Source organism: Vipera ursinii, assembly GCF_947247035.1.
Source record: "Vipera ursinii genome assembly, chromosome: Z".
Classification (NCBI taxonomy): domain Eukaryota; kingdom Metazoa; phylum Chordata; class Lepidosauria; order Squamata; family Viperidae; genus Vipera; species Vipera ursinii.
Window position 1 is genome coordinate 34587734 of NC_139517.1, and position 21620 is coordinate 34609353.

Sequence of the window (21620 nt, forward strand, 5' to 3'; positions counted from 1 at the left end):
AGGCCGGCCGTATTCCTTTGAGTTGTCGTGCATCCGTTTCTGGGGGATGTAGTTGTCACTGGGTGTCTGTTGTCAAAAGTTCCGTGTGTTATAGCCATAGCTCTAGTCATTGCCTGTGTTCTTATACCAGAGGTTCTAAATACTTGTTTCTCTTCTTCCCTGTGTTCTACAATGCAGGGTGGTTGTGTGGTTGTGCAATCTTGATTTTGGTACAATGAGGTGCTATGTAAATGTTTGCACTGTTTGCCTCCATATCGCGCACGTCGTTCCACTTCCCAATTCCTTAGTGCCTGGTATGCAGCGGGGAGGCCTATGTGCCGGTTGATAGAGGAGTGGTTTGAAAACCAAGCTTCCTTAAACAAGCGGCAGCCTTTAGTGTTGTCACTGGCAATTGCCTCAGTCCCTGTTAGACTAAAGACATGTATGCCCACACCTGTGAATGTTGTTCTTGTCTTCTAATAGACACTATTATTACACATAACCATGTGTAGAACCTCTGGTATAAGAACACGGGCAATGACTAGAGCTATGGCTATAACACACGGAACTGTCAGCAATCCACTTTTGACAACAGACACCCAGAGACAACTACATCCCCCCAAAATGGATGCGCGACAGCTCAAAGGAATACGGCCGGCCTCAACAAACAGACTGGTGACATGCTCCAGGAGCAGAGTGCAGACACCAACAGTATAAACGCAATCTCCTCACCCCAGCGTTCCCATCCTGAGATGTTGGCAGTTAGCCAACGAAAGCTTGATCTTTTAGCAATAAAAACTGTTTTAGTTTTTCTTATTTCATCCCAGTATTTGCTTAGTTTGTTTATATATACTTTTAAACAGTTTAAAAAAGAAGAAAAAACAGCCACTATCACACACTTCTCCCAGAAGAACGAAGCTGAAGCCACCAGCCTGAGGATGACGGATGAGATTTCGTCGAAACGTTGCCCTGATACCTCCAATTCTACGTAGGAAAAAACCCGAATGACCAAAGATCTACATACAAACACCCGCGAAAACCTCAGAAAACATATATGTATATATATATATATATATATATATATATATATATATATATATATATATATATATACGCCAAAGGCGCACGGAACGCTGTTACCTTCCCACCATAGTGGTCCCTATTTTTCTACTTGCATTTTTACGTGCTTTTGAACTGCTAGGTTGGCAGAAGCTGGGACGAGTAACAGGCGCTCACTATGTTACGCAGCACTCGGGATTCAACCCGCCAAACTGCCGACCTTCTGATCGACAAGCTCAGCGTCCTAACCCACTGAGCCACCGCGTCCCTCTAATATATATATGTGTATGTGTGTGTGTGTGTGTGTACATAGTATACAGTATACATAGTGTGTATACAGCGTATACAGAGTATACATAGTATTCAACATTTTGAAAAAAAACACTTTTAATACTGAAACTTTTATTCTGAAGCTCTGACACAGATTAGCAGAGCAGGGTGTGGCTGCTTCCTGATGCAAAAAATGACATTTTGACTGCTGTTTGCTTTTGAAGACAAATGCAATGCATTTTATTTATTTATTTATTATTTTATTATTTTTTCTTGTCTTTATTGGTTTTATAAATAACTCAAGGTGGTGAATATATCTATTATTCCTTCTGCCTATTTTCCCCATAGCAACCCTGTAAGATGATTATAAATAGGGAAAGATATTTGGGATGTTTTATATTTGTAGCCCACCTTTGTTTTGTGCAGTTTAAGCTAGTATACTTAGCTGCTTCTTCCTCCTATTTTTCCCCAAAAAAACCACCCAGTAAGGCCACTTAGGCTGAGACAGATTGACTGACCTCATCGAGTGGGCCTTCACTCCTAAGGACCCAGCACAGTTGATTCTCCTTCAAAATAGTAAGCATACTATATATAAAGTATCAATCCAGTTAGGAAAAACATTTCTATGACTAAATGGCCTTTGTGTAGTGGTAGTATTTGTGAGACTGACATCAATAATAAATAATGATAGTGCATGTTTCTACTCCTTGCCTGTTGGATTTTTCTTTTAGACTCATTTTCCCTTCATTTAAATAAGTTAAAGCTTTTTCTTAGCAGCTATTTCACATCAGAGTATTCTTTATCCAGAATGTTCAACACTGGCCCTTGCCACAGAAATAAAATCTATCGCAGTGACAAAAACAACAGCAGGACAGCAATGCCTTCAGCTTTCCTATTATATTTTTATTGTTGTTTTGTAAGGCTACCCAACAGCTCAGCCACAGTTATTTTGCTAATGAATGAGTCTCTCAGAATAAAGCCAGCTAGATTAAAGATTTGATAATATGGATAAGGAAGATGCTGTAGCCAAACTCAGAAACTTTCCTGCCAAGTCTTTAAACGTTTTCAATAACAAATGGTAGATGGCATCAAAACATACAATTTCCCTTCCTCTTACAACAGCTTTTTAGATTGTACTGTCTAAGGCAACAACAAAACATTAATTTTGCATTAGTACCAGAAATGACCATATGGTACTCACACACCACTTTGCCTTCAACTTATATAAGTATAAAAGAAAAGCACTCAATTAGAAAAAAAATATTATACTTGTATCCACCTTTTAATATACAGTAGGTGGCCAACCTAATATTCCTCTCTTCTCCTATTTTTCTCTATAGTAGTGCTCTGAAATGACAGACTGAGAGAGAGTGACTGGCCCAAGGTCAGCCAGCTAGTTTTCATGGCTATGGTGGAACTAAAATTCATGATCTCCCAGCTCCTAGTCTGGTGCCTTAACCACTAAACTAGATGATTTGCCAGTTTAGTAGCAGTTAAACCAGCTAGATCTTATCTCTTATGTACACTTCTTTTTTTGAAATTAAAAGTACCTGCAGAATATTGGGAATCAGCTGGAGCACAATGCAAGAGTCTTAGTTTTTCTTCTATGCTAACATGTCAGGCTTAAACCATTCCTACCTGCTGCTATTTTCTCCACTAAATATTATTCTTTTCCTGGAATTTCTACTTTCACTTGTGAGGAAAACAGCAGCTAGAATGTATAGAATTAGATTGGGGATAGTTCAATATACTTTACCCCCTGTGCCCTTTCAGCTCTTAAAAGGCTTTCAGCCCATAGCTCATTCACACATTATTGTGCCAGGCAAAGTGTTAAGGCAGCAGAGCTGTTTCACAAATAAATACAGTGGTAGATCAATAACTAGATGGAGCTAGCACTCCTTAAAACCCACTCTTGGATTGGTAGGGTAATTAATCTGTCAACTCTTTTTCTTATGGACCTTCACAAATAAATGTAGCCATACAAAATTGATTCTAAGTTTATTCTTAAATCAAATCTTAAATAATTCTAAGATAATTAGTAGGTGATTCTGCTATTCCTTCTTCTTGTTTTCCACTGAAGAGTGGAAGCCCAAGAGAGTGAATTCCAACAAAGAGAACAAAGAATGAGTAGAATTCACTTTCATTTCTCACTCTGGAAGTAGTGTTAACTTGGTTTAGAAGACAAGGCCAAAAAACAAGTAAAAGCAGTAAGGTGAGAGTTTCAGAGACACAGGGAAAACTAAGCTCTCCTAGGACAATTTAGAATCTGCAGAAACATCAGACCAAGAGCCTCAGCAGAGTAGAGCTACCAGATTAAGAATACATTCTTGTTGTTTCTGAGGCACACATATATCAATAACATTGAACAACCCTGGACAGGAATGCCTCAGAAACCTGCTTAAGATAATCTATTTCACATTGCAACTTCCATAAATGATCAGTCCTCTCCTTGGTGTATTGAAAACCTCCTGGCAAAATCAATGAACCAACACAGGTTACTTTCCTACAGAAACAGTTCCAAGAATCTAAGCAAGTTTTAGAAAACCATCAGTATAAAACAGGGATCCGAGTGCTTCATGAGGTGGTTGCAATGAAGAGAATGATTTCTTGGGTAAATGGTTTGGTGAAGGATAGAAGAAGAGTTGCTGACAAGACCAACCCACCCATTAATACAACCACTCCATTTACTAACCTGGTGACTTTAAACAAAGGGAACAGAGTCCAGGTTTCTTCCCTCCTGCAATTCGCCCGACGCCTGGTTAAGGACAGGAAAGGAGGACATTCAGGAACAAACAAGTTCAGAAGGGCATTGGGAGTAGGCAACAGGTTGGGATGAATGGAGTTGGTAAGAGATAAATGCATCAGATAAAACAGTGGTGTGGATTTCTTTTTTTTAAACAAATATCAGAAAATATTTTTGTTTAAAAACCAAACATGATGAAAAATGGGGAAGGAGAAGCAGAAGGGGAAGGAGAGAAGTTTTGCATCACAACATGTAACCCTGGACAGTTTTGTACATGCAGATGGCTTGCCTGCTACTACAACAGACACAAGGGGAAAAATTAGGTTCATGCAACTTACCAGCCATTTCAAAACAGAGAAACAGATAAGTTGCCTGTCTTACACATAACCTGATATTCTGGCAATTGATATATATACAACTGCTTAATTTATAGAACATGAGCAGATGTGTTGCAGATGTGGCACCTGCAACCTAGAACTTTTGCAAATCTATTCTGGGACAATGAACACACATCTGGCATACTGGGAGCATGTAATAGGCACTCTCACAAGCTGCCGATTTCTTCAAAATCTCCATTGTCCAGAGAGCAAATTAATAAAGTTACTCCCCACCCTGTAGCTTCCAAGGATGTCTCTACCACTTAATCTTATTTCATCTTCTGGCAAAATCAGATAGATCCATTTCCAAAACATTGTTACAGTTTCTAAGAGTGCTTCTGAGTTTATGCATGACCCAAAAAAGTAACTAGAAATACTGATGAACTTTAAGGCATATGTTTTATACCATGCTAACTTCCCATTTATTTTTAATGTAAATCACCCCAATGGATGCTTACCTGATGCTTATCCTAAAACTTTTGTCTATTCTTTTAAGTGCTGTGGAAGTCATTGTAATAGCTACACCTTCTTTCACCTATTAGCCTTCCTATCTATTTCATCAAGTTGCTGGACTGTACCACAGTAGATGAAAATATATATAAGGTGAACAGAAGAGCTTCTGATGATTTGTAAGGCTTAGCCATCAGCTCCCTGGTTGGGAATTGGCAACCTAGCAGCTTTAATAAAATATTCTGAAATTTTCAGTCTATCTATAAAAGGATATGCAAATGTATAGGCCTTATGCTTCTAGAATACATTTCATATTTTGTTGGCATTATTAGACTTGTATGTATGCTGCAATTATAAAACAGAAGGCAAAACTTGCAAAATAGAAAGTTTAGACCAGAATTTGAATTCCCAAGAATTCCAGATGTCATTTAAAAATAAAAAAAACAAGTCTCTTGATTTATAATAGTGTGTTTATATAGATTATTCAATAGGTCTCTAGAAATCAGGGAGCTGATTACAGGAATTCCCATGCAATTAGCAAGTTTTAGGATCTTGCATATTTTTTTTGTAGAATATGTTGTTCCAAATAACTGAAGATACCATATACATACATGTAATGTGTATATGTATACATACACATGTACAATATGTACATGTCTACACACAAATACACATAAATAAAAGAAAATTCCTTCTTATCATACCTTTTAAAAGTTACACAATTATCAGCTTATCAGAACACTTGTTTATTTTCTGCTAAATAAACATAATTTATTTCCAGTAAATTATAAATATGAATAAATTATCAGAATAAAAATATGATTGCCATTAGGGATAGAGGAGAAATGTGTTTAGTTCTCATGTGAATGAAAATATATCTACTTCGACATTTCTGAACAATTACATTGCCAGAATACTTTCACAGGAAGACTCTATATCACTCTGAGAGTAGCTGCAGATTTCTTCGATTTTCTCCAATTGCCATCTTTTGCTATTCCTATACCCACTTTCCCATAAAGCAAGCACAATCTACATGATGCAAATGAAGTACATCCTCAGAGCCAATGTCTATCAACTGTTGCGAATAATATTAACTTTGAGAAAACTACCTTGTATGTAGGAACAACCTTCCGTTGGTTTTTCTGCAAAGAAACGCATCCTTAGCTGTACATTCTTACAGGAGTGATGGGATTTTCATAGATAATAGTGTACTGGTCTACTTATGGCATTTTCATAGATAAATAGACTGTACTGAAGTATTACAAAGTGGCATACATTTCATATTACCAAGCTGCTGATTATACTTGTAGATCCTTTTGCCTTTTTCTTTAATGCGAAATAGCTGAGATCTTGCCTATGGAAGATTCTGTAAATCATCCGAAGTGACACGTCTCATTTATATTTGAGTTTAAATTATCTTCTTCAATCTTCTGTAGAGAAGACTGATTGGACAAGATATTCAGCATTTCAACTCTCAAAATTCCTAGGTAGCAGAAGAGACTGTAACATTCATACAGCATACACACACACATACACACACATATTTACAAATTCTATCCTAAATGGAATTTGGAAGCAATGATCAAAATAATATAATGTAATAGATCAGCCTTCCTAATATGATGCTTTGTAGCAATGTTGAAGAAATCAAGTTGTACTTTTGGATCTGTTGTAGCAAACAAAAGCCTCTGCATATTATGAGTTCTATTGTTTCAAATTTAACCACACAAAAAACTGGAAATGGATGAACAGATAAAATGAATTAATTTCCAGGTTTTGTAATTCACTATTGACAGACGCAAGATGAACGGTGCTAAAGAGGACTTTATCAAAAAAAAAAGGGGCTCATATTATGGAATGATGGCATCAAGATCAATAATCTCTTTTTCTGTATTCCAAATATGGAGGTTTGGAACCAGTCTGTGCATAGTGTAACATAATGTGTTACATTTGAGCTTGGGAGTGAAAAGTTGGTCTAACTCAGTATTTCTTAAATTTTCTGCTCTCAAAACCCCTTCCCACTTTTAAAAATTATGGAGGACCCCAAAATAGCTTTTGTTTGTATGGATTATATTTATCAAGATTGACAGTATTAACCCATTAGACAGTAACGTAAATAAATATTTTACATGAAAAAACTAACTTTTTAACAAATAAAAAAATGAGAAGAGTGACATTTGCTTTATTTAATTTTTTTGCAAGTATCTTTAATATCTGGTATATAGTAGACCCCCTGTAAGGGTTTGGAAGATTCCTAGGAGTCCTCAGACCACACTTTAATACACAACTATGGCTTTAATTCCCTCTTACTTTCCCCAGCCCTCTTTTCAATGCGCTCTCCGAAGCCAAAAAGAACCTTATGCCTTGAAAACTGGGTGCCAGGTCCTAGAAATAAACAGCACCCAAGACTGTTGTATTTCATATTTTACTTCAGTAGGATATAGGGCAATTCTCCTATTCCTTCCTCACTGTGCTGTCCTATTCAAGACTCCAGGGCCTGGCTGGAGACAAGGGATAAGTGAGCAATAGATGACACTGTTTAAAAGCTTTTGCAAAAAGTCTCATTTCACTAGAGTTGGCAGAAGTTGAAGAAAGGCAGACCAACGACCAATGGCAAAAAAAGAACTGGGACCTCCACTGTCCTTCATCCTTCAAGGCATGTTGCCACATGACCTTTTTGTCATATTTTTCTGTTCCTGGTCTTCTAGTTGTCACTCAGCTGCCAGACTTTGCATTTTTACTCTAGCTCCTGCAACACTGACAAGTATAGGGCAGAAAAGCTCATGACAAGGCTTATGCTTGTTTCTCCCCATCCATTCATCTCACCAGTTCCAACATTCACAATTACTGCCATTTACAAAATGAAACAGCGAAGAAGAAAGGAAACAGGTAAGAGTCGGTTTCTGGGAATCTGAAAACCAAATTCTTCAGATTCAACAGAACTTCAGTTTAGTACTCTTCACCAACAATAAGTTTTTTGCTGTTGCCTTCATAAATTTCCATACTAGTCTTTTAGTGACACCCACCATATAAGTTGGATTTCTATTTTCATAATCTCTCTGCAAACCTCCATGCTTATTTGATTCTTTTTTATAAATGTTTTTCCATATTACAAATCTATTATGATTATTTGATTTGCCTTATTAAGGACCTTTAGCTTTGATTAGTTAATTGCTCTGTATATTCATCAAACCACAATTACTCTATATTTTTACATTCCCCATCTAATGCACCACAAGGAACAGATGCTATATGCTTTTCGTATAAATATCAGCGTGGTAGTTCTGTCAGATGCTACATACACTTATAAAGGCCTAGGAAAATATAGGAGAAAAACTTTCCCTCCCATCATTTTACTGGATCTTCCATTTCTTCAATACTATTCTGAATTTGCACTCAGGCATCAGTAAAACTCACTGCAAACCAATGTATTTTTTAAATTATATTTGAAATTCATGCTCATGCCAATTTGTCTCCCCTGTTCTCCTTCTAGAGCCTTTTTAAAGATCTTTTGATGCACTACTGTAATTTCAGATCTATGATATTTTTTTCTACTAATAGCATCTAAGAACACGATCATGTACAACATGTTTCAAAATTGGATCACCAAGAATAAATGAGAAATTTAGCCCATCAGAAAATCTATTCATTTTGAACATGATAAAAATTCAAAATAATCTGGAATTGTGCTTTGGGATTCCACATTTTTTCCACTATTTTGACTTATTTCACAACTCAAAAAATCTAACAAAAGTGTATGTAAAGAAAAAGATGCACATAGAAAATATAACTAGAGAAATACATGCAGAAATGTATTTCTCTATAAAACAACTAGTTCAAAGCAGAGCAGTTTAAGAAAAATTAGAATAATAAATGTATATGTTAACATTCATGCATAATAGAAATGTATTTTTTCTGACAAATTTCAGAAGACTGGAGTCAAAAGAGAAAACGAAAACTATTCCTATTCTTATTCTTATTCTTATTCTTATTCTTATTATTATTATTATTATTATTATTATTATTATTATTATTAATATTATTATTATTCCTCTTCCATGTTTACATCAAACTGTAAACTGCCAGAATGAAGCCATCTTCTTAGCTTTGTCTTTGGCCAAAAATAAGTCTTTACCAGTACATGTTTCTGGTAATAGTCAAGATATATTGCTCTATAGTCTCCTTCCTCCATCTGTTAATTAGATTTTGTTCTAGCATACCCTCAAGAATGTTTGTTCTTGCAATAAAGCTTGTGTTAGATCTGAGTTGGCATGCTTAGGTGGGCAATGCCAATGAGAGGATATGTCTTCTCAATTAATGTAGGTTTGAAAAATCTGTCACTAAGCGTATTGCTCCATTAATGGCAATGTCAAACTTGTTTCTCATGCGCAGATGCATCCCACACTGGAGCAACAGCAGATATAATACATCCACATGCATCAAAATCAAAAGCCACTTGTAGAAAGCAGGCTGCACACCTATGCCTCTTCCCAAGTGAAATCATTTCTAAGTTTCACCACTGTGGAAAATGCTACTTTAGAATTCCTTGCATTGTTGTATCTTCTTATCCTATGTCTTCTGGGGCAATAGATACAGTGAAAGTTATGTAGGGCAGCTATGCATTACTGCTTTGACACACCTAGTGCTGTTCCTCTAATTCAGACATGTCAAACACAAGGCCCGGGGGCCAGATCCGGCCCGCAAAGTGGTTTCATGTGGCCCGCGAAGCCATCCTGGAAACAGTGAGGGAACAGCCGCCACTGCCTTGGCCCTGGCCCAGAGACCCTCCTTCTGCCAGAGACCCTCAGATCTGTCCCACTCCTGACCAGGCCCCCATAGGCACCCTTGATGCGAACGATGTAGAGCTGGCCAGGTCCACCTAGTAGGCCACGCCCACCCTTGCCATACCCACCCGGCCCCCTGAGGGTAACTGCAATGCTGATGCGGCCCTCAATGAAATTGAGTTTGACACCCCTGCTCTAATTGGTTGGACTAATTTCCTCAGAGTTACTATTAGTTCCATGTTCTGTTTCTTGTTTCCATTTCCTCCATTGATAATAGAATAGATGCCATTCCTTTGATTCATTTACTTAGAATACAGCTGGATCATGTATTTTTTTTTGTCTAAATGCAATTTCCTAATGAAGGTTTTCTTCATAAAAAAGCAGCTGTTTTCAGAAATCCTTCTGGGTTATCATTACTTTTTTCCCTTCTCTGCAGGCATATTTTGCTGCTTAATGCTATTCCCACAGCCTTCAGTCTTAGTTGGTTTCAGTAGCTAATGTTGAATTTAGAATATCTCCTTGATGTGATTTTTTTTCCCTTTCTCATAATGCAACAAAAATAAAAAATGATTCTGTTGAAAAGAAACCCATACAGAAAGAAAAATTTGCTGGATTAATTTTTCACAAAGAGTGTTAATTTGTTTTAGCAATAATTTATTCTGAACTTTTTACATCCACTGAATCTGAAGATTATGCATTATTTTAAAACCTCAAGTTATGTGGGAAAACAGCTAATAAATTCTTTAGCCCTGAACCTGCAATAATAGTTCATCATTAGCCTCTTGCAAGATAACAATCTAATGAAAGTAGGATAGGCAAAACAAGGTTGATTAACCCTCCAACTCAGTTTCTGTTTGAAAGCTGACATCAGGCTCTTGGTAGTTGACTCAGCTGAAAGTAAGATTCCCACAGAGTCTTCTTTAACAAGATTTATTGAAACATTAAGGAATAAAGCTACAAAACCTCTAGCAATTGGATTATGTTCATTTTAGAATCCATTTATCTTTCACGTCTTTAGAGTGCAGACTTAAAAAGTGGAGCCAATGTTTTCCCAATGTCTTTCCTATGAACCAGAGCGCCAATTTGTCTTTTTCCAGATAACAGAGGGAAGTATAAAAGTATTTTTATAAAGTCTAAATACCTTGGATGAAAGGGACTCTGACACAACCTGAGCTTCTGGGTCAAATCTGTTACTGACCATTATGCTACTGGAACAAGAAAAAAATACTACTTTACCCCAACCTTTAAAGAATGCAACCCCTATATTTTTTAATATAAACAGAGTGTAAAAATAGTGAAAGTGGCAAATAAGGAATGCACCAGAACTAACCTCCTTTTGAACCCAAGAAATATTTTACTCATTTTACTCTATGGGAAAAAATACTGAATGATCACTGCCCAAGCTGTCATGTTCAGGTGGAAGCAGAAAGCACTGAATCCAGGGCTTTTTTTCTCATTGAACGCTCAGAACAGAGTTCCGGCACCTTTTTTGGATGGAACCTTGTAGGGTAGGCAAGGCGGGTTGTATGACGTGTGAGTTCCGGCACCTTTTTCTTTTACAAAAAAAGCACTGACTGAATCAAAAACAAAAGGAAAGACTTGAATCCTTGGGATGAGTTCACACAACATAAGAAGTCATGAGCTATAGTATGATTTTAGTTACACATATTGCTGCTTATAACCCATGATTAATAACTGGGCACAGGATGAACCCAGCCATTCAAAGATTCCTGCCTGCTCAAACGCCCAATTGGCCGGTTAAAAAAGAATGTAAACAAATCATACATTCCATATACTTTAGATGTCTACCTCTGAATACCAGTATTATTTGAGCAATATTTCATCTATGCTGAGCCACATGCTGCGTACATATGCTGAGTCACATATCCTATGCATATGCCTTTGGCTTCCTGCTAAACAGCTGCAAAAAATTTTACATTGCAGACCCAGGTAGGTTTGAAAGTTGTCATATTTCGTTGTGCAGACTGAAACAAACTGTCAAAGAATTAAAGGGACATTCAGGGTTTAATCTGGGCCAGGGTTAAACTACAACACTGATGTCAATTCATGGGCTGAGCCCCAAATACATGAAAGAACAGAGATGTGTTTCTAAACATGCAGAGTGCCTTTCGCTCACCACTGAGTATCTGCAACAAGCCCCTCATACATCTGGGAATAGGGGCCAGTATGATATCTCTTCTGGAAGACTCCTCGTCAGAAGACGAAGAAGAACTGGACATGCCACAGGCTTTGCACGGCTCAGGGACAGATGTGCCACAGGCTCCACACGGCGCAGTTCCAGGCTCAGACCACCAGGAGGCAGATCGTCCCTCTCCTGGGTCAGAAGGAGAAGCCGAAGCTCCACCAAGCCCTAGGGAACATAGGCATTTGCAGGTTCAGTACCACAGATGCAGCACACATCCAAGAACAGGTCTCCTGTACAAGAGTGGAGCCACAGACACAAGTGGAATTACTTCTGTTGGATGTAATGGCCAGCACTGGGACATTGGCAGAGACTACAGATGGAAAGAATGTCTTTGAATATTTAGTGACCAATACAGCCATTCTACTTGCCGAATTGGCGACATCGTCATTTCAAAGGCTTCAGTACAAAAGGCAGTCTTTTCAGGTCTACCACTGTTAACATTGTGAACAGGATGAAAAAGGTATTTCAAGTAGTGTATTGCTATAATATATCTTTCTTTTAATCACACCTGTTTATCACTGCAAAAATCAGTTTGCTGTAAGGTTAAACATCTGAGCCAGATACCAGGCGATGGTGAGATCCAGTCTGCTGGGTGACCTTAAGCCAGACATTCTCTCTCAGGTCTAGGAAGAAGTCAATGCCAAATTGCTTCTGAAAATGCTGCCACAAAAACTGCATCCGGGCAATTGCCAGGAATCAATTCTGATTCCAAAATGCACATACACATACAAAACTACTTTCTTTAAAAGAAAAACATAAAATGCAAATTATAAAGAATGGAACCCCAACATATCTTTTTACACAACAGAGTAAGCTTGTACCCCTGCTATAAAACAGACTTTTGTCTACCTCATTCATATGTTCCTTAGCATTTTAGCTTACCCACTTTTGTTTGTTGTTGTTGTTAGCTGCGAAGTCGTGTTAGAAAGTTGGTTTTTATGTGGTACCTCATTTTTAATTGTGTTTTAATTATTGCATTTTATCTTTAAATATAATTAATTTACTGGATGGAGTCACTGAAGCAGTAGGCGTGAGCCTAGATGGACTCCAGAAGATGGTAGAGGACAGGAAGGCCTGGAGGAACATTGTCCATAGGGTCGCGATGGGTCGGACACGACTTTGCAACTAACAACAACAACAACAACAATTTACTTTTTCTGGATCTATGAACCAAAAACATATGCCAGTGGGTGGCCATATAAATTTGCCAATAAATTGTGTCCTCTATGTTTATGGGTGACTTTTGACTCTTTTGGGGAACTGATTCTTTTAGTTCTTTAATTCTGGAATCTATAAATATATTAAGAAAAAGTCTATCTTTTAAATAAGTGTCAAAATAAATTTCTGAAATCTATGTAAATTCTGAAAGGCACAAAATATAGTAATGCTTGTACATCCTATTTGTAAGCAGCAGAATGGATGCCTTTCTACAATTAAGGCTTCATCATGAAAATTGGTTGGAAAATGGCATGGCAACTCTGAATTAACTACAAGAATGTTGATTTTTTCCCCTCCTTCCTCAGTAACGAAGAAAAAAAAAGAAGATTCTCAGTAGCATTGTCCTTGAGCGTCCTTTATCAGCTTTTTACATGCAGTGCAGTGAATAGGGACAGACTGAGAAATCCCCAAATGATTTTTGCTGATTTCATTTCTTCTTTCCGTCCCCACCCTTCATTCCAGTGAGTCCACTAACACAAAAAGGAAGGGGAAAAAAACATTAAAAGATGGAATTTCAAGAACAACGGAGGCTAATTACCATTTTATCCATCTGAAAAAAGTGAATATGAAGGAGGAATCTTAAGCAGAATTCTGAGTACAAGTACCTGAACATTTTTGCAATCTGCCCCTGTTACAAATGTTAAGTCTGCTTATTCTGAGTATGACATTTCCTTAGCCACCTTGTTTGTTTACCTTCTACCCTTGCCCTGGGGACTTTGGTGCAGCATATACTATATGAGAAAAGTTTTCTGATGCCAGAAAACTGTAGCAACGACCTTGTAAGTTAAATAGGTTATGAAATAAGGATTCATTCAAGGTCTGCCAGTAAATACATATCCTATGAATGGGTAGATTTAAAGAGGTAAATTACAGGCTGGTTTACATACTGCACAAACACACAGCAAACTATTTAACATGTAAACCTTAGTTGAGGTAGGGTACAATAATGCATCTGGCAAGTTGATCCCATGCTGAGAGGTCTGAATCAATGGAATTATTGTTTTCCCTAAAATCTTTTCCAATATAATCCATCCCATTCATAAGATGGCACAATTAGGGAAAACTAGATTGAGCCCAAGGGTCGCCAGGAAGGTGGTATTAACTTCTGATTTCATTTTTTTTTAAATTTGGAATGCAATTATATTTATTTTTCCATGACAGAGCTGAGAAAAAAATGACTGACAGATGCAACCAGTGAGCCTTTGTGACTGAGAATACATAAACAGTGCCTTGCTAGATCAGATCCCTGTCCATCTAGTCCAGCAGGCTGTTCTCACAGTGGCCAACCAACCACACAAGGAAGCCCAGCAGATGATTTTCTAAGGTAATTGCACTGCCATCCAGGCTAATTTCTGTTGATCCCCACGTCTTCCCTGAATTGGCCTGACTCTTTTCTGAAGACAGCCAAGCTGGCCACTCATTAAAAGGGCTTTAAACTAAAATTGAGGGTGAAGGGTGACCAATCTTTAGAATCTCTAGAACACAAAACCAATCGTAAATCCCAAGAAAACAAATCAAACAAAGAAGTAGGGAGTGATGAGAAAAAAGAAAAAAATCAAACAACAATCAGGAGATCTAGGAACATACCCATGGACAGGCATAAAAGTCTTAAATGCTTATATACTAATGCTCAAAACTTGGGGAACAAACAGGGTGAACTAGAAACCCATGACTGGAATGGCCTGATGGATGGATACAAACTGTTCAAAAGAAACAGACCTATAAAAAGAGGAGGGGGAGTTGCACTATATGTAAGAGAATGCTACATATCTACAGAAATGCACATGATCACAGATAAAAGCCCTCCAGAATCTATATGGGTCAATATAAAAGGGGGAAAAGTGACACTGCAAAAGGGTATACTACAGGCCACCCAACCAATTAGAAGAAATAGGTGGAATCTTTGCCAGCCGGTTATTAAATGTATGTAGGAGGCATACCACAGTAGTAATGTGAAACTTCAACTGCCCAGATATCAGCTGGGAGACAAACCCTGCAGCGAGCAGCAGATCAAACAGATTCCTAACCAACCTAGCTGACAACTTTGTCATCCAAAAGGTAGACGAGGGAACTAGAAGTAAAGCTATACTGGACCTAATTCTTACAATAGAGAAGAAATGATAGAGACAGTTGAAGTTGCCAGAACCTTGGGGGGAAATTATCATGTCATGCTGAAATTCAATATAATGCAAACACAAACATAGCAAATAATTCAACCATGTCTTAAACTTCAAAAAAGCTGATTTTAACAAATTCAGAGAGAACCTAGCAAATATTACATGGATGAAAATCCTAAAGGGGAAAACAACTCAAGAAGCATGGGAAATTCTGAATAATGCTATCATAAAAGCCCAGTCCAGCACAATACCACTGAAAAAGAAAAACAAGAAAGTCAAGAAGAAACCAGCATGGCTGCACAAAGATCTCTCAGACAAACTGAAAGATAAAAAGGATAAGTATAAAAAATGGAAAGAGGGACACATAACTAAGGCTGATTATCACCATATAGCCAGAACATGAAAAGACGAAGTCAGGAAAGCAAAGGCTCAGAATGAACAAAGACTTGCAACAGAAATCAGGGATAATAATAAAAAAATCTTTCAACATATTAAAAACAAGAAAAAAGTCAAGGAAACTATAGGTCCACTAAAGAGAGAATATGGCAAGGAAGTAACAAGCAATAGGAAGAAAGCAGAGCTGCTTACCTCATTCTTTGCATCAGTCTTCACACAAAAACAAACTATAGTACAACATACAAATAATACTGCAAAAGACAAACTAGAAACAAAAATTAAAATAAACAAGAAAAGAGTAAGAGAACACCTATCCAACCTTGACAGATATAATTCACCAAGACCTGACAGATTACATCCCAGAGTTCTGAAGGAGCTGGCAGATGTTATCTCAGAACCATTGCACCACATATTTCAAAAATCCTGGAGCACCGTGGAAGTACCTGAGGATTGGGAAAGGGCTGATATGGTTCCCATCTTCAAGAAAGGAAAAAAGACAGACCCAGGAAACTATGGGCCAATCAGTCTAACATCAATACCTGGGAAGATCCTGGAAAAGTTAATCAAAAAACAGATCTGCGAACAACTAGAAGGAAACAAAGTTATAACTGGTAGCCAGCACATGTTTGTTAAAACCAGATCATGCCAGGCCAATCTTATTTCATTCTTTGATAAAATGACCAAATTACTAGATCAGCAAAATGCTGTGGACATAGTATACTTAGATTTCAGTAAGGCACTTGACAAAGTAGACCACAACCTACTGCTTGATAAGCTAGAAACAGGTGGAATAAACAGCAACACCACCTGATGGATTTCTAACTAACTGTTTACTCAATGAGGTGTCCTTAATGGTACTACATCCACATGGAGGGAAGAAAGCAGTGGGTTACCACAAGGTTCCATCTTAGGCCCAGTACTCTTCAATATCTTCATAAATGACTTAAATGATGGAATAGAAGGGGAACTCCTCAAATGTGTAGTTGACACTAAGCTGGCAGGAATAGCCAATACTCCAGAAGACAAGCTCAGGATCCAAAAAGATCTTGACAGACTTGAACAATGAGCCCTATCTAACAAAATGAGTTTTAATGTGGAGAAAAGCAAAATTTTACATTTAGGCAGGAAAAATCAAAGATACATATTAGGTGAGACCTGGCTCAAAAACAGTAACTGTGAGAGGGACCTTGGACTCCTAGTGGACGATCACTTGATGAGCCAGAAGTGTGCATCAGCAGCCAAAAAAGCTAATACAATCCTGGGTTGTATAAACAGAGGCATAGAATCAAGATCACGAGAATTATTAGTACTACTTTATGAAACCCTAGTGAGACCACATATGGAATGCTGCAGCCAATTATGGTCACCATATCACAAAAAAGATGTTGAGACCTTGGGAAAAAAGTTCAGAGAAGAGCAACTAAGATGATCAAAGGCCTGAGACTAAAACATATGAAGAACGGTTGCAGGACTTGGGTTTGTCTAGTCTAAAGAAAAGAAGAAATAGGGGTGACATGATAGCAGTATTCCAGTATTTGAGGGACTGCCACAAAGAAGATGGGGTCAAATTGTTCTCCAAAGTACCAGAAGACAGGACAAGAAACAATGGTTGGAAACTAATTAGAGAGAGTAGCAACCTGGGATTAAGGAGAAAGTTCCTAACAGTGAGAACAATTAACCAGTGGAACAGCTTGCCTTCAGAAACCATGAGTGCTCCATTACTGGAGGTTTTTAAGAAGAGACTGGATAGTCACTTGTCTGAGATGATATAGGTTCTCCTGCTTGAGCAGGAGGCTGGACTAGAAGACCTCCAAGGTCCCTTCCAGCTCTACTATTCTATTCTATTCTATTCTATTCTATTCTATTCTATTCTATTCTATTCTATTCTATTCTATTCTATTCTATTCTATTCTATTCTACTCTATACTCTACTCTACTCTACTCTACTCTACTCTGTTCTGTTCTGTTCTGTTCTGTTCTGTTCTGTTCTATTCTATTCTATTCTATTCTATTCTATTCTATTCTATTCTATTCTATTCTATTCTATTCTATTCTATTCTTCCTATTAAATTCCAATGTTCTATTGGAATCCATGTCTCCCCAATTCTATTCCAATAACTTAACTACACCACCACATAGGATCTGTTGCCTAACCAGGATATCAGAGATGGATCGTTTTTCTTGACTAGGCAAGGCAACGATTGATCTTTCAAAAAAAAAAGCAGTTTTCACTTATTTTATACATTTTATAAAACAAAAGCTATTACTCTCAGGGAGGGGGGGGAGCAGGAATGTGTCAGACTTCTCTGCAAATAGTCCAGCAGGAGATCTAGACTATATGTTTCCAATCATACCATCTGCAATGAATCCCAAAAACAATAAAACCCAAGGGCTTTTTAAAGAAGTAATATGTACCCAGTTGAGCTAGGCTGACTGTACTGATTTTATATGAAAATCTAGGTGTGTTTGTTTCCTCCTCTTCATATACTTTTCTTTCCCAAATAAATTCCTTTTTATAACCAGATTTGGTTTCATTCATTTTATAAGTGACTTTCTTGTCGATACTTGTGCCCATACAGCATAATGCAAAATAATTACGTAGCTAATCTTGTGCTCCTGGATTGGCAGAAGGTTTAAATATAGGATTTCTCATTTCTTTTCAAATTTTACCTAGGTTTGGGCTTAACTTATTATCTTTTGTTAAGGAAGTTTTTGAAGGTGTTTGTTAGAGATGATTTAAATATATTCCTGTCCACACTATACTACAATATAATTAATAAATCACAAGTCAAAACCAATAGAATATGAATGTAGCATATGAACCAACCAGAGAGTTGTCTAGATGGTGAGTTCAAAACAAAATTATATGAATTCTGAATTCTGGGTCAAGTCCCTGTTATAAACAGGAATTGCAGCATACCTTCCTAATTATGAATGTGTTTATCTTTGATCAGACATGTCAAGCACAAGGCCCGGGGGCCGGATGCGGCCCGCGAAGTGGTTTCATGTGGCCCACGAAGCCATCCTGGAAACAGTGAAGGAACGGCCCCCATTGCCTTGGCCCTGGCCCAGAGACCCTCCTTCTGCCAGAGGCCCTCAGATCTGTCCGACTCCTGCCCAGGCCCCCATAGGCACCCTTGATGAGAACAATGTAGAGCTGGCCATGCCCATCCTGTAGGCCATACGCACTCTAGCCACACCCACCCAGTAGGCCACACCCACCCTGGCCATACCCAGCTGGCCCCCTGAGGGCAACCACAATGCTGATTCGGCCCTCAAGGAAATTGAGTTTGACACCCCTGTCTTTGATAATATCATAGTCTACCCATTATATGCCCTGAAGCAGAGGGAGCATGATTTTAGGTCCAAATAGTACGTATTTAGCACTGGCAAGCAATTATCTCAATAATAGAAGATGATTCCAGGGACATAAACTTTTTGTCACAAGATTTTTTATTTTCATCACAATCCTTGATGAAAGATAATCCTGACTCAATGTTCGGAATTAGCAATGAACTAGATGTTAAATAGGGGGTTCTTTGGTGCAGGAATGAAGACGCGAAGCTGAGTACAAGGTAACTCATAGTTTATTTCGTGCAGAAACTGTACTGGGGAAAAGGCTGCAAGTAGCCGCAATATATAGTCTAGCCCCTAGGTGGCAGCCAATAGGTTTGAATCAACCATTGCCGCCTGGAGATAGCCAATTGCAGCACAAGAGACTTGTAGTCTGGGTTGCTGGAGAGCTGTTAGCTGCTCCAGCAACCCACGTGGTATTCTTTAAGAGCCCAGTACATAACACCCCTCCTCTCTTAGACCAGACAATAATAACAGCAATTAGTCTCAACAATTGTCAAGACTCATTATCTAAACACACTAAAATAAAAGTGATAATAATAATAAAAGTAAAAAAATGTAGGTTACAATGTTATTAAACAACGTCTCAATAAATAGGCTTCAAAAATGGCACTATTAGACAGTTACATCATAGCACTAGTTTCTGTAGTGTAGTGGCAACAGGAATTACAACAATATATATAGCTCTTTATTTTACAATGTAATCTGCAAGATATGAAGGAGGCGTGTGTGCCCTAGAGGAACGTCTTGGAGTTCCCATCACTTTATGGTCTACCAGCTTACCCAGTGGACTGGGTAGACTTGTGTCCCTTTGTGCTCCTGAGTCAAGGGGATTCGATGCACTCTGGCTGGACTCTCCAGTTGGCCCACCCCAGAGTCAGACAGTTCGGCAGAGTAGGCACAGCGGTTGCTGAAGTTCGGTTGGCTTGCTCCTTCAGGGGACCCATGTTGTACTCCAGGGCTCCCCATTTCTCCCTCCAGTTCTGCCTCAGTTAAGAAGGAAAAGTCCTGATAGTCCATGTGAGGACTGGCTTGACCACAAGTTTGAGGACCTTGGGAGGGACTTATGATGCAGTCCTCACTTAGTGGCCATTCTGGAAACCGTTTCCTGAGCTGATCAATGTGTCATCTGACAACTCACCCTCCAATCCCACTTCATAAGATAGGGGTTGGTAATTTGCCATGGTAATTTGACCACGAACCCACAGATTCCCATGACCATAGTTCCTGGCCCAAACCCAATTGCCCATGTGCAACCCCCTTGAGGGTTTTGGTTGAGAGGCTTCTGCTGCCACTCTATCTGGATGCAACCTGTCCAGTTTAGTAATCAAACGCCTCCCCCAACGTAGTTCTGCAGGACTTTTGCCTGTAGCAGTGCAGGGCGTAGAATGCTGGCAGAGTAAAAAATCTGCCAATCTGTGATGCCAGTCATCTGTGACAATGTGCTTGAGTGCTTCCTTCATTGTCCTCACCATGCGTTCAGCTTGACCATTAGAAGATGGATGAAAAGGCGCAGACATTGCATGTCTGATGAGATTTGCTCTAAGGAAGGCCTGAAATTCAGCAGCAGTGAATTGGGCCCCATTGTCTGAAACTAAGACATCTGGCAACCCATGTCTGGCAAAGAGTTTTCTCAGCACAGGGATGGTCCTAGCAGTAGTCATGTTAGGAACTGGAATTACTTCCAGCCATTTTGAGTGGCTATCCACTACTATAAGGAAGAGCATAGTCTATGTGAACCCTAGACCAGGGAGTTTGCATTTCCTCCCACCTGTGAACTGGAGCCTGTGGCATTTCAGGCCTAGATTGCTGGCATGTATAACAACCATGGACTTGAGCCTCAATGTCCTTATCAAGGCCAGGCCACCAAAGGTAGCTTCTAGCTAAAGCTTTCATTCTGACAATGCCTGGATGGCCTTCATGTAATGATTGTAAAACCCTGTCTCTTAGGGAAGTGGGAATTATGTCTCTGTTTCTTCATAAAATGCACCCTTTATGGGCAGATAACTCATGCCTCCTGACAAAATAGCTCTGAAATTTTGAGCCTGGACTTTTATCCAACCAGCCCATGTATACCCATGACAACACTCTACTAAGTATTTTATCTGTGGCAGTTTCAGCAGCAATGTCCCCAGCATGGAGGGGAAATTCAGGTATGTCCTGTATGGACAATATTCTAGCAGCTGGAGCCAGATCAGGATCCATTAGTGGCAGTGGTAGTCTGCTGAGGCCATCAGCATGGCCCATTTCCTTGCCCAGTTTGTGAATTAATTTAAAATTGTATGCAGATAGGAAAATAGACCATCTCAACATTCTTGGATAGTATGTGGGGGGTTTGTTTGTCTGTTGTGAAAAGTCCCAACAGAGGTTTGTGGTCAGTGTAGACCATGAAATCCCTGCCATATAAATAGTCATGGAATTTTTTTATTCCAGCAACGATGGCCAGGACCTCTTTGTCAATCTGAGCATAGCTGCGCTCAGCACAGGACAATGTCCTTGAGTAAAATGCTATAGGAACCTGTTTCCCATTTTTTTCTATGTGACTTAAAACTGCCCCCACCCCATAGGGAGATGCATCACATGCAAGACATACAGGTTTAGACTCTTTGTAGTGAGTTACAGTGGACTGTTCTGACAATAGTGCTTTTAAGTCCTGGAAACTTTTTT